Here is a 10183-nt window from a genome sequence, read left to right on the forward strand (position 1 = left end):
CCTAGATACAATATAGCCTGTTCATGCATTTCACATACAGTCCTAAAATTATGAAGTTTGACATTTACATGAAAGAGGTTGCATAGTGAAACTTGAAATGTTCTGGTGACAATATAGGCTCAGGCTTAATATTCATTTCAGCTATAAGATATATACACCTTCTTGAACTCATCAGAAGCCTTAATTTTGTCCATTGTCTTTCATATTCGAAATTATACAGAATCCTTTTAGCTATAAGCTTGCGCAAAAGACTTCTTTTTCAAATCATTGCAATCTGTCTTCTAATTTGTCTCCTGGTTTGCATATTTTTGCAATGTGATTTGCCTTTGCTTTTAAGTGACTGGATTTACCACTAAGTGAAAATATGATTCACCTTTCAAAGAGCTTACAACAGAAGCTGACACATTACAGGCCGCATACACACGTTTTAATCACTACTGCTGTTATGGTTGGGTATTGTTTGAATTTAAGTGATTCCAATTCCTATCGCTTCCAAGTTTCAATTTCAATAAGGTAAGAATAAATAAATTCAAACATTAAAAGTCAAACATTTAGAGATCAAACATATTTATACTGAGTCTTTTTGCAAAACATTTTGTTAGAGCTGAATACCATGAACACAAATCAGCAGCTTAAAGATCACTTACACGAGGAACTTTTCCTATAGGTTTGAACAAAATATCAGCAAAAATAACTTACTAATAGGCTATATACTTCAAACATTATTAAAGACAATTATACAGTCAGTAATAAATTGCGAACAAATAAACAAATTAGCAGTAGCACAAATAAATGCAACTGAACAAAGTTCAAGAAATCAAATATAGGCCTAATAAAATGTAAAATAAACTTTTTGGTAACACTTTAGAATAATGGTCCATCATTAATAAGTAACTATGAAGGAAGTAATACAGGACAAATGAGTAGTAGGCTACTGCATTAACACTTCAGCTACTAATTAATATAGAAACAAGCTTAACTAATCTGTAAGTAATATCAAATTTAGGACTTAGTTCCTTATTAGGTAATCAATAATTACTGAATGAGATTGGCATTATTATAGGTAACTATGACAAATTATAAAGAATTAATAATTAATTACTAATCACAACATAAATGTGTCTGAGATGTGTGCAGTCTCTTTTTTACTCTCAACGTGGTCATAAAATGCATCACTAATTACTCAAGCGTTATCTAAAACATCTTTTTCAATATAAAATAATGGTCCAGATCACTAGTAGATCCTCCAGAGTCATTAGGTAACACTTGAATAATTAGTGATGCATTTTATGATCATGTTCTGAGTATAATTGATGACTGATTACGTCTCAGACACACTAATGTTCTTTATAATTTGTCAGTTAGTTAATAGTTATTAATAAGGATAATCTTATTAAGTAATTATTGATTACCTAATAAGGAACTATCTCCTAAATTCGATATTACTTACTGATTAGCTTGTTTTTATATTTGTTAGTAGAAGCTGAAGGGTTAGTGTAGTAGGCTACTATACTCATTAGTTCTGCATTACTTCCTGCACAGTTACTTATTAATGACGGACCATTATTCTAAAGTGTTACCCACTTTTTAATTTACACTGTAAAATAACCCTTTTGATTTTCCTGGGAAAAAAGTCCTGAGTCCTTCAAAAAAAATCAGTCTACAGACTTTTAGGGATAACCTAGGAAGTCTCATTTTTTAAGTTGCGTTACCAGCTGTTCAAACACTGGCAATAAAAAAAAGCAATTAATACATGAAAATTCTTACATATAGCATCTTTAAATGATTGCATTTTTTAGTGATAAAGTATGTTTATGAGCCGTTTAATCCATAAAATTAATTAATTAAAACTAAATCCATAAAATTATCCCATTATGCTGGGAACTCTTAAAAGGTTCAGTATGAAACGCCTGACAGAACCCTTTAAGGTTCTTTATACTACGGGGCTGTTGAATGCAGTGCTTCCCACATAGACTATGGGCGTGCCGCCCAAGTATATTTGGTGGCACATTTTTGCTTTATTGTTTTTATCCTCTTATAAAAAAAATTTCCGCCCGAGATAATGAAACCATCCGCGTTCGATTTAGAGGCCGTTCACATGTCGCGTGGAAAACGCCAGCCGCGCCACTTTCTCCTCTTTTCGAAAACGCTCGTTGCTAAGCAATCATGAGCCGCGTTCTCCATGAAGACGAAGAAGTTTCAGCAAAGGATAAATGGATTTCCAGACCTTGCATTAGCTCTAATACTAGATTATACTACTACTTATGGAGATGAGAAATAAAAAACCCGCCCTGTACAGGTATGACCATCTGCATGGTTCCTTTCCATCTTGGAGGGGTGGTTCGTCCATCTTGGCAGAGCTTTCGATCTCTATTTGAGCGCGTTCATCCCGCTTCTACATTTAAAATAACGAACTTGAGCGCGCAAAAGACGCGACATGTGAATGGCCCCTAACTATTGTAAAGTCTCCCTTCGCTCTACGCGTTTCGTACCTGCTAGTTCAGTGTGCTCAATTCCACATGTGCTGCAAAGACCCTCAGAGACGCGGTGGATATTTCACAGACAAAAACCTGGTACATACGTGATCATGTTTGTTCCACATTGCATTTATAAGAGCAGTTGGCAACATCCAGAAAAATTAATCGGTCCTCTGCTGGATGTATATGGTAATTACACTAAAAATGTATTTCCTACAGATTTCTCTAACCAGCAGATGACAGAATTCTGCCTCTAAAACCTAGATCAATATCCAGAAACAACTCCTATTTAATTTTGATCATCATTAAAGTGTTTTTTTCATAAAAATGTAATATTTCATATGCATACAAATGGTGTAGTTGAGGAATTTTGCGGTAAATGGATAAAAAAGTAGCCTACTTCATATCCCCCCAAAATCTGTATCAAAATGAATTTCAAAATATATTTTTTTTTTTTTAAAGTCACACATTTGTTGTTTGTCACATGTAGATAATTTTTGTGCTGTGGGAAATTTTCCACCCGGCTACCACCGCAAGTATATTTCAAATCTGTGGGAAGCACTGAAATGCTCAAATTTGATTGGTTGTGGAACGTTTTAAGGTGTGCAGTTATTTTTTAGGGAAACACATGGCTAAAGTAGTTCTAGGCTGGTCTTGACCGCATTGTTCCATATCACTTTGCCAAATGATTTCATATTATTTCACAAGGTCCTACAGCCTACAACCGCAAAAGAAACAAAAGCCACAATGACATCGACCAAGCAAATAAATATAGTAAACAATAGGATAGAAACGACAAATTGGTTTTTGCCACAAAATATGTTTTATTATGTCCTGAAAGCTCATACTCTTTCCTGCTCTCTCTCTCTCACTCAAACGTACACACACAGTATAGACACACACTCGCACAGAAACGTGTTGTCAGCGCTGCTCTGACGAACTAATCGGTCAAATAGTTTAGCAACTTAAAAGCTACATGACATTTCTCACCAGTGAGGTAATAACTGTGGTTCTTGAGGTAGATAAACTAATAGTTTCGCTATTAGCAAAGACACTGCCATGAGAGACGCACAGACTCAGGCTAATTCACATGTATATATTTTCTCTCTCTCTCTCTCTCTCTCTCTCTCTCTCTCAACTGCATTAATACTGTATTAGCCTGCTATCAATGGCTCAATCCTCCATTACTAGTTCTGAAATGACGTGTTGGAATTAGCAACGGAGGCTTGGGATGAATGGCGTAAGAAATTAGTCCTACACACAAGAGTGTTTTAATGTCAAAAACCTGACAGATGTCTTGAAATACAACATCTGAACAGTGTCTTGAGGTGTGTTAACCATATAAGTGGAATAATTGACGTCAGGCTGTTGAATTATTAGAAAATTACGCACAACCGAGGTGGAAATGTGGCCACAATGCGAAATGGAGTTACGCCTAGGGGGTATATAATTTTCTAATAATTCAATGGCCCTTTGTCAATTATTCCACTGATACTACAGTTACCACACCTCAAGACACTGTTCAGATGTTGTATTTCAAGACATTTGTCAGGTTTTTGTTACATATAGAACCTGTTCTTCAGTCACTGTGCGATACGATACAGCTATAATTCTGCATTAAATGAGTAAACTTACAGTGATTTAATCTCTAGTTGATTTCTAATTTGTTTCTGTTCTGACGCATTTTCCAAGAAGAGCTGATTGAGCTTTTCACATTGAAGATGCTTTAGGGTCACTATATAATTTAATGCTTATAGTGTATGAAAAGTGTCAGATGGTATATTGTGTAATCATCCAACACCTTTCATATGGATTTACATGTTTAGCGCGTCCAGCGAGCTTCCTGTCAGCATTGTGATGTTAACCGCACTGGATGGCACACAACACGCTGCTGGTGAGTGATGCATGTAGGCTGGCTGTGGGTTCCGATCTGTGGGAGTTTGCAGAGGGGCTGGTATTTGCGCACTAACATGGAAACACTACTCAGCTCAGTTTTGCCCTCTTTACCGTAAACACATACTCTCACACAAACACACACACGCGCTTCAGAGAGCCGTACGCACCAAAACCACAAGCCTTGAGCTCCGCTTACAAAGCCACGAGGCAGACGTGTGTATCACACATGCACACACACACAACACACATCATCCAGTCTCACACACACGCACACACACACTCACACATCATCCACATCAGTCTCACACACACACACACACACACGCACACACACTTCTGTCAGTCATTTGCCAAAACTGAAACTATGGCCATCAGGGCAGATGCCTGTTGGTGTAATACTGAGTTGAAAGATTACAGTTTTTCTGAATTGCTAAAACATTCTTGAAACCATCGCTCATTTTCTCAAAACATTAAACACAAATCCAAATATTCAAACTAAATTCACAAAACCTCTGACTCTTATGGCAAAATCAAATTGCTTCAAAACCATTTCACCGGTAGGCCTACTCAAAATCAAACAATGCTTTCAGATCATACACACATTAGGTAATGTATAAACACTACAGATCATTCATTAGACACTACATCAAAAAATGGAAAACACAGCATCCAGAAAAAAAAGCATATTGTAACACAGTAAACAAATTTTCCAATTACATAAAAAGTATAATCACAACTAGGTAAGGTGAATATATACTGTATGTACTGCATTATATTGAATATTATAGTATTGAATGTCTGTATAGTCAGCACTTGCATACTGTAAAAATACAGTAGTCTAAATGCAAAAGCCTTAAAGGTCAAAGAAAACTCTAAATGAAGAGCATGTTATGGTACACTCAAGAGAGTTGTGCAACTGCAAAACCAAAGTCAATGAGAGATTCATTCCACCTCACCATTACGTCTTTATGTTGGGTCCGCCCTGAGTCAAATCAGCTCAGCTTTATTTCTACAGTGCTTTATACATTACAGATGGTCTCAGCAGCTTTACAGTGATAACAGGAAAATGATTCAATGATGCAAACAGAGTTCATTTTGCAGCTCTAAAAGAAAATAGTGTCATTGTTCAGCTGAAGTCAGTTCAGTGTTGAATCACTTGCATTGTAAAGATCATTAATTATTAAATTAGTTCATTTCATCTATGAAGCAGTTCTGCAGGAAACAGTGATGTCATCGTCCAGCTCAGTTCAGTTCTCAATTTATAGTGTCAGTGTAGTCAGATCAATAATATTGTTGAAAATTATTGTATATTGTTGAGGACTTTGTCCATAGGCGATGTTGTTTCTCGACAGGCAAAGGGAAAAACTCTCTGGTGTGCCGGATCCAGCCTTGACAACTGTCTCCACACCTTGCTCTTCCTCGTCCTCATCCTCTTCCCTCTCGTCCTCCACCTCTTACTCGTACTCTCCCTCCTATACTTTTCAGATTGTCTCCATCTTTTGTTGGTATCATCATTCAGCACCTGTGTCACCTGTGCACTCTGAACTGGCCTGTATTTCATACAGTTGGTTTGATCACATCGTTAGAAACAAGTGTGGATAATTTTGAGTCGTTGTGTGTAAACGATGACAACTGTGTTGCAGTTGTGCTTAACTTTTGCCTCGTGTTTACCATTTTGCAACACAAGCGCATCACAGTGCGAAATGTGTTTTAGTGAGTAAGAATGTGCCTAGAGTTTTGCAAAAAGAGTGCATGAGATTTGCAAACAGCGTCTAACTGCTTGAACTTGTTTAAAGGGATAGTTTACCCAAAAATGAAAATTTGATGTTTATCTGCTTACCCCCAGGGCATCTAAGATGTAGGTGACTTTGTTTCTTCAGTAGAACACAAATGATGATTTTTAACTCCAACCGTTGCTGTCTGTCAATCATATAATGCGTGTCAATGGGAACTCCATCTATGAGAGTAAAAAAAACATGCACAGACAAATCCAAATTAAACCCTGCGGCTCGTGACGACACATTGATGTCCTAAGACACGAAACGATCGGTTTGTGCGAGAAACCGAACAGTATTTATATAATTTTTTACCTCTAAATACACCACTATGTCCAACTGCCTTGAGCATCCGGTTGCTGAGTTCTTAACGCGCTCTGACAACGAAAGTGATCTCTCGCACTCATTGACGTATACGTGCGAGAGATTCCGTCATCAGAGCGCGTTTTCTATGGGATTACGTTTCTGCCACAATTCTGCGCGTACAAGATCATATTTTGAGTGCACAAAAGGGCATTTCGCACGCGCGTGAACTGAGTTTTGCGGAGAAATGTTCGTCTCGCAAATAAAAAAGAATTTCGAGCGAAGGAAAATCAATTTTGCATTTAAAAGAAGTTTATTTGGATGTGCGCGGACATTCTCTTTTGCGTGTGCAACGTTTCACTTGCTTGCTCTCCTGATACCCATGCTGAATTCTCTCTAATCACCGACGGCTCGCTTGTAACACAGCCGAGTGTTACAATATGCCATAATTCCAGCCAATCAGAGATGAGGCTGCTAAATTCTGATTGGCTGGCTTGACAACCAATCACAAGACTCCCTGCTTTACCGACAGAGGAAGAGTAAAAATACATGGTGGAAGAGACGTTTGTTCAATGGCTTGAACACTATCAAAGTCCCTTTAAGACTATTTAAAGTCTTTGACACTATTTATTTTCAAGTTCAAATGTCTACCACTCGAAGTAGCTTATTTTTAATCAAAATCATATCGTATTATTACATAATGGCATGTCCCATCGTTTCCTACACCTCAGTTAACTGGTAAGTTAGTTCTAACTTCTTACTGAACTGCAGGTTATGTAATTAGTCTAATTTAAAAGTGACTGAGCTGGTCTCTAATGTTACATGTTTTCAGAAATGAAGATGGTCAGACTTTTCCCCTTTTAATTAGTTAAGTGTGTAAGCAAGGTACAAAACTTGCCTCTGTCTGGATATTTAAAAATAAAACATATCAGATAAACGCAGAAATGCAATGTAATAACAGTAAAGTAATCATCAAAATACTTCATATTCTTGAAATTATTTAAACAAAAACATTCACAACCGAGATGTTAACAATGTTAATGTATAACAGTAAGTGAAGATCTTGGGTGTGACCCAATATGACTACTTTGTGGGCTCACACACCCAAGATCTTCACTGTTATATTTGCATATATGTTATTGTTACCCACATAATTTGATTTTGCTTACACACTTAACTAATTAAAAGGGGAAAAGTCTGTCCATCTTCATTTCTGAAAACATGTAACATTAGAGACCCCATCTCAGTCACTTTTAAATTCCACTAATTACAAAACCTGCAGTTCAGTAAGAAGTTAGAACTAACTTACCAGTTAATAGGCTACTTCCTGGTTGTAGTTAAGCCAGCTCGGCATTTCCGGTGAACTGTTAGCTGTTCGTTCTGTACTCGCTGTACATCGACACAAAACCATCAGTGGTTGACTTTTTAATGTTGTGTTCATATTTTAATGCAGTTATTACATTTACCTAATTTGCCAGTAAACCAGTTTTATTGATTGCAATAAAGACAAAGCTATTGGGACCGTTTAAAAATGACATATCTGTAATTACACATGCACACGCCTTTTTTTTTCCAGCACTTCTTATTTTTAATGTGATGACCACAAACATTACTTGTTCATCCTTCTGATTGTCCCCATTGTAAAACCGAACGTTTAAAAATGTAGAAAATTCAACATTTGATAGAAAACTTATTTAAAAATAAAAAAGACAATAATTTTCACTATAACCAGTTGGCGGCATGTAGCAGTTATTTGCGCATATATGAGCCATTTCCTCTAATTGTTTTTCACTTATTTTCTTTTTGACTAAATATTAAATATTATAAAATGACTAAGTTTAAAAATAAATTTTGTCAATGTGAAGTATGAAGTAGGCTACTTACAAAATCTTATGAAAAACAATAACTTTTCTTGTGAATGAATTACACAGCAGCTGTCAGTCAGTGCAGCGCAAGATCAATGATTTCAGCACACTTGTAAAAACACACATTTTATTCAATTAATCTAACTAAAGTGCATAATAAATATTTCATTTTTGATGCTTTTTTTTCATACGAAAGTGGATGAACACTGAGGTACGTCTTTATTTATTTTTTATGCTGTTTTACGTTTGAATAACTAAATTAATGCTATGCCCGACTATTTAAGCGACTATATTCTGATTATAAACTAAGTATCACACTACTGATGCTCAACACACCAGAAAATGACATCTCACCAGAAGTTTTCGAGCTGGCTTATATTATTGCGGAAGTTCTAAAGAACGCTCCGTTGCATATAGTCAATTGAGGTGTAGGAAACACTGGGACATGCCATTATGTAATAATTCGATATGATTTTGATTAAAAATAAGCTACTTCGAGTGGTAGACATTTGAACTTGAAAATAAATAGTGTCAAAGACTTTATATTGTCTTAAAGGGACTTTGATAGTGTTCAAGCCATCTCTTCCACCATGTATTTTTCCTCTTCCTCTGTCGGTAAAGCAGGGAGTCTTGTGATTGGTTGTCAAGCCAACTAATCAGAATTTAGCAGCCTCATCTCTGATTGGCTGGAATTATGGCATACTGTAACGCTCAGTTGTGTTGAGCAAGCGAGCCGTCGGCGATTAGAGAGCACTCAGCATGGGTATCAGGAGAGCAAGCAAGTGAAACGTTGCACACGCGAAAGAGAACGTCCGCGCACATCCAAACAAACTTCTTTTAAATGCAAAATTGATTTTCCTTCGCTCGAAATCCTTTTTTATTTGCAAGACGAACATTTCTCCGCAAAACTCAGTTCACGCGCATGCGAAATGCCCTTTTGCGTGGTCAAAATATGATCTTGCACGTGCAGAATTGTGGCAGAAACGTAATCCCATAGTTTTCAGACCTCACAAACCGGATGCTCAAGGCAGTTGGACATAGTGGTGTATTAGAGGTAAAAAATGATATAAATATTGTTCAGTTTCTCGCACAAACCGATCGTTTCGTGTCTTAGGACATCAATGTGTCGTCACGAGCCGCAGGGTTTAATTTGGATTTGTCTGTGCATGTTTTTTTTTACTCTCATAGATGGAGTTCCCATTGACACGCATTATATGATTGACAGACAGCAACGGTTGTGTTCTACTGAAGAAACAAAGTCACCTACATCTTGGATGCCCTGGGGGTAAGCAGATAAACATCAAATTTTCATTTTTGGGGTGAACTATCCCTTTAAGGTTTTGCAAAAAAAGAGTAATTTATTCGACAAATTGGTTTAGGCTTTTGAGAATTTGGTTTAGAGAATGGGTTTTAGTGTCTTAGAAATTGTGAAAAAACTGTAATAAATAAGTAAAAAGATGAAAGATGAATAAAGCTCCAGAGGTGTTTTTGTGAACACAAAATCATCCAAATGTCAGTATTACAAGAGATATTGTGAATTTCATGTTTGTCTACAGGTTTTTTGTTCTGCTCAAAATCAGCTCATAAATGTATTTCTGTCCTGTTCCTGTCACAACTGATAAAGGGTAAACAATTGCACAATTTAGTTATTTGCTGTTCGTTTTCATTTGCATGTTTTATCTATAGGAATCTGCAGTAGCAGATTCCTTGTTTTTCTAAGGCACGTTTATCAAACCTACTTAAACGTCTAAATTTAATTAAGGCCCACTTCTGGCTTAATCTAAGCCCTGTCTGTGAAACCAGGCCTGTATATATTCAAAAGAATAGACTTAACAGCTTGATTGCAGCGTCATCTAGTGCTCGCGCT

This window comes from Ctenopharyngodon idella, chromosome 6 (genome assembly GCF_019924925.1).
Source record: "Ctenopharyngodon idella isolate HZGC_01 chromosome 6, HZGC01, whole genome shotgun sequence".
NCBI classification, from domain to species: Eukaryota; Metazoa; Chordata; class Actinopteri; order Cypriniformes; family Xenocyprididae; genus Ctenopharyngodon; species Ctenopharyngodon idella.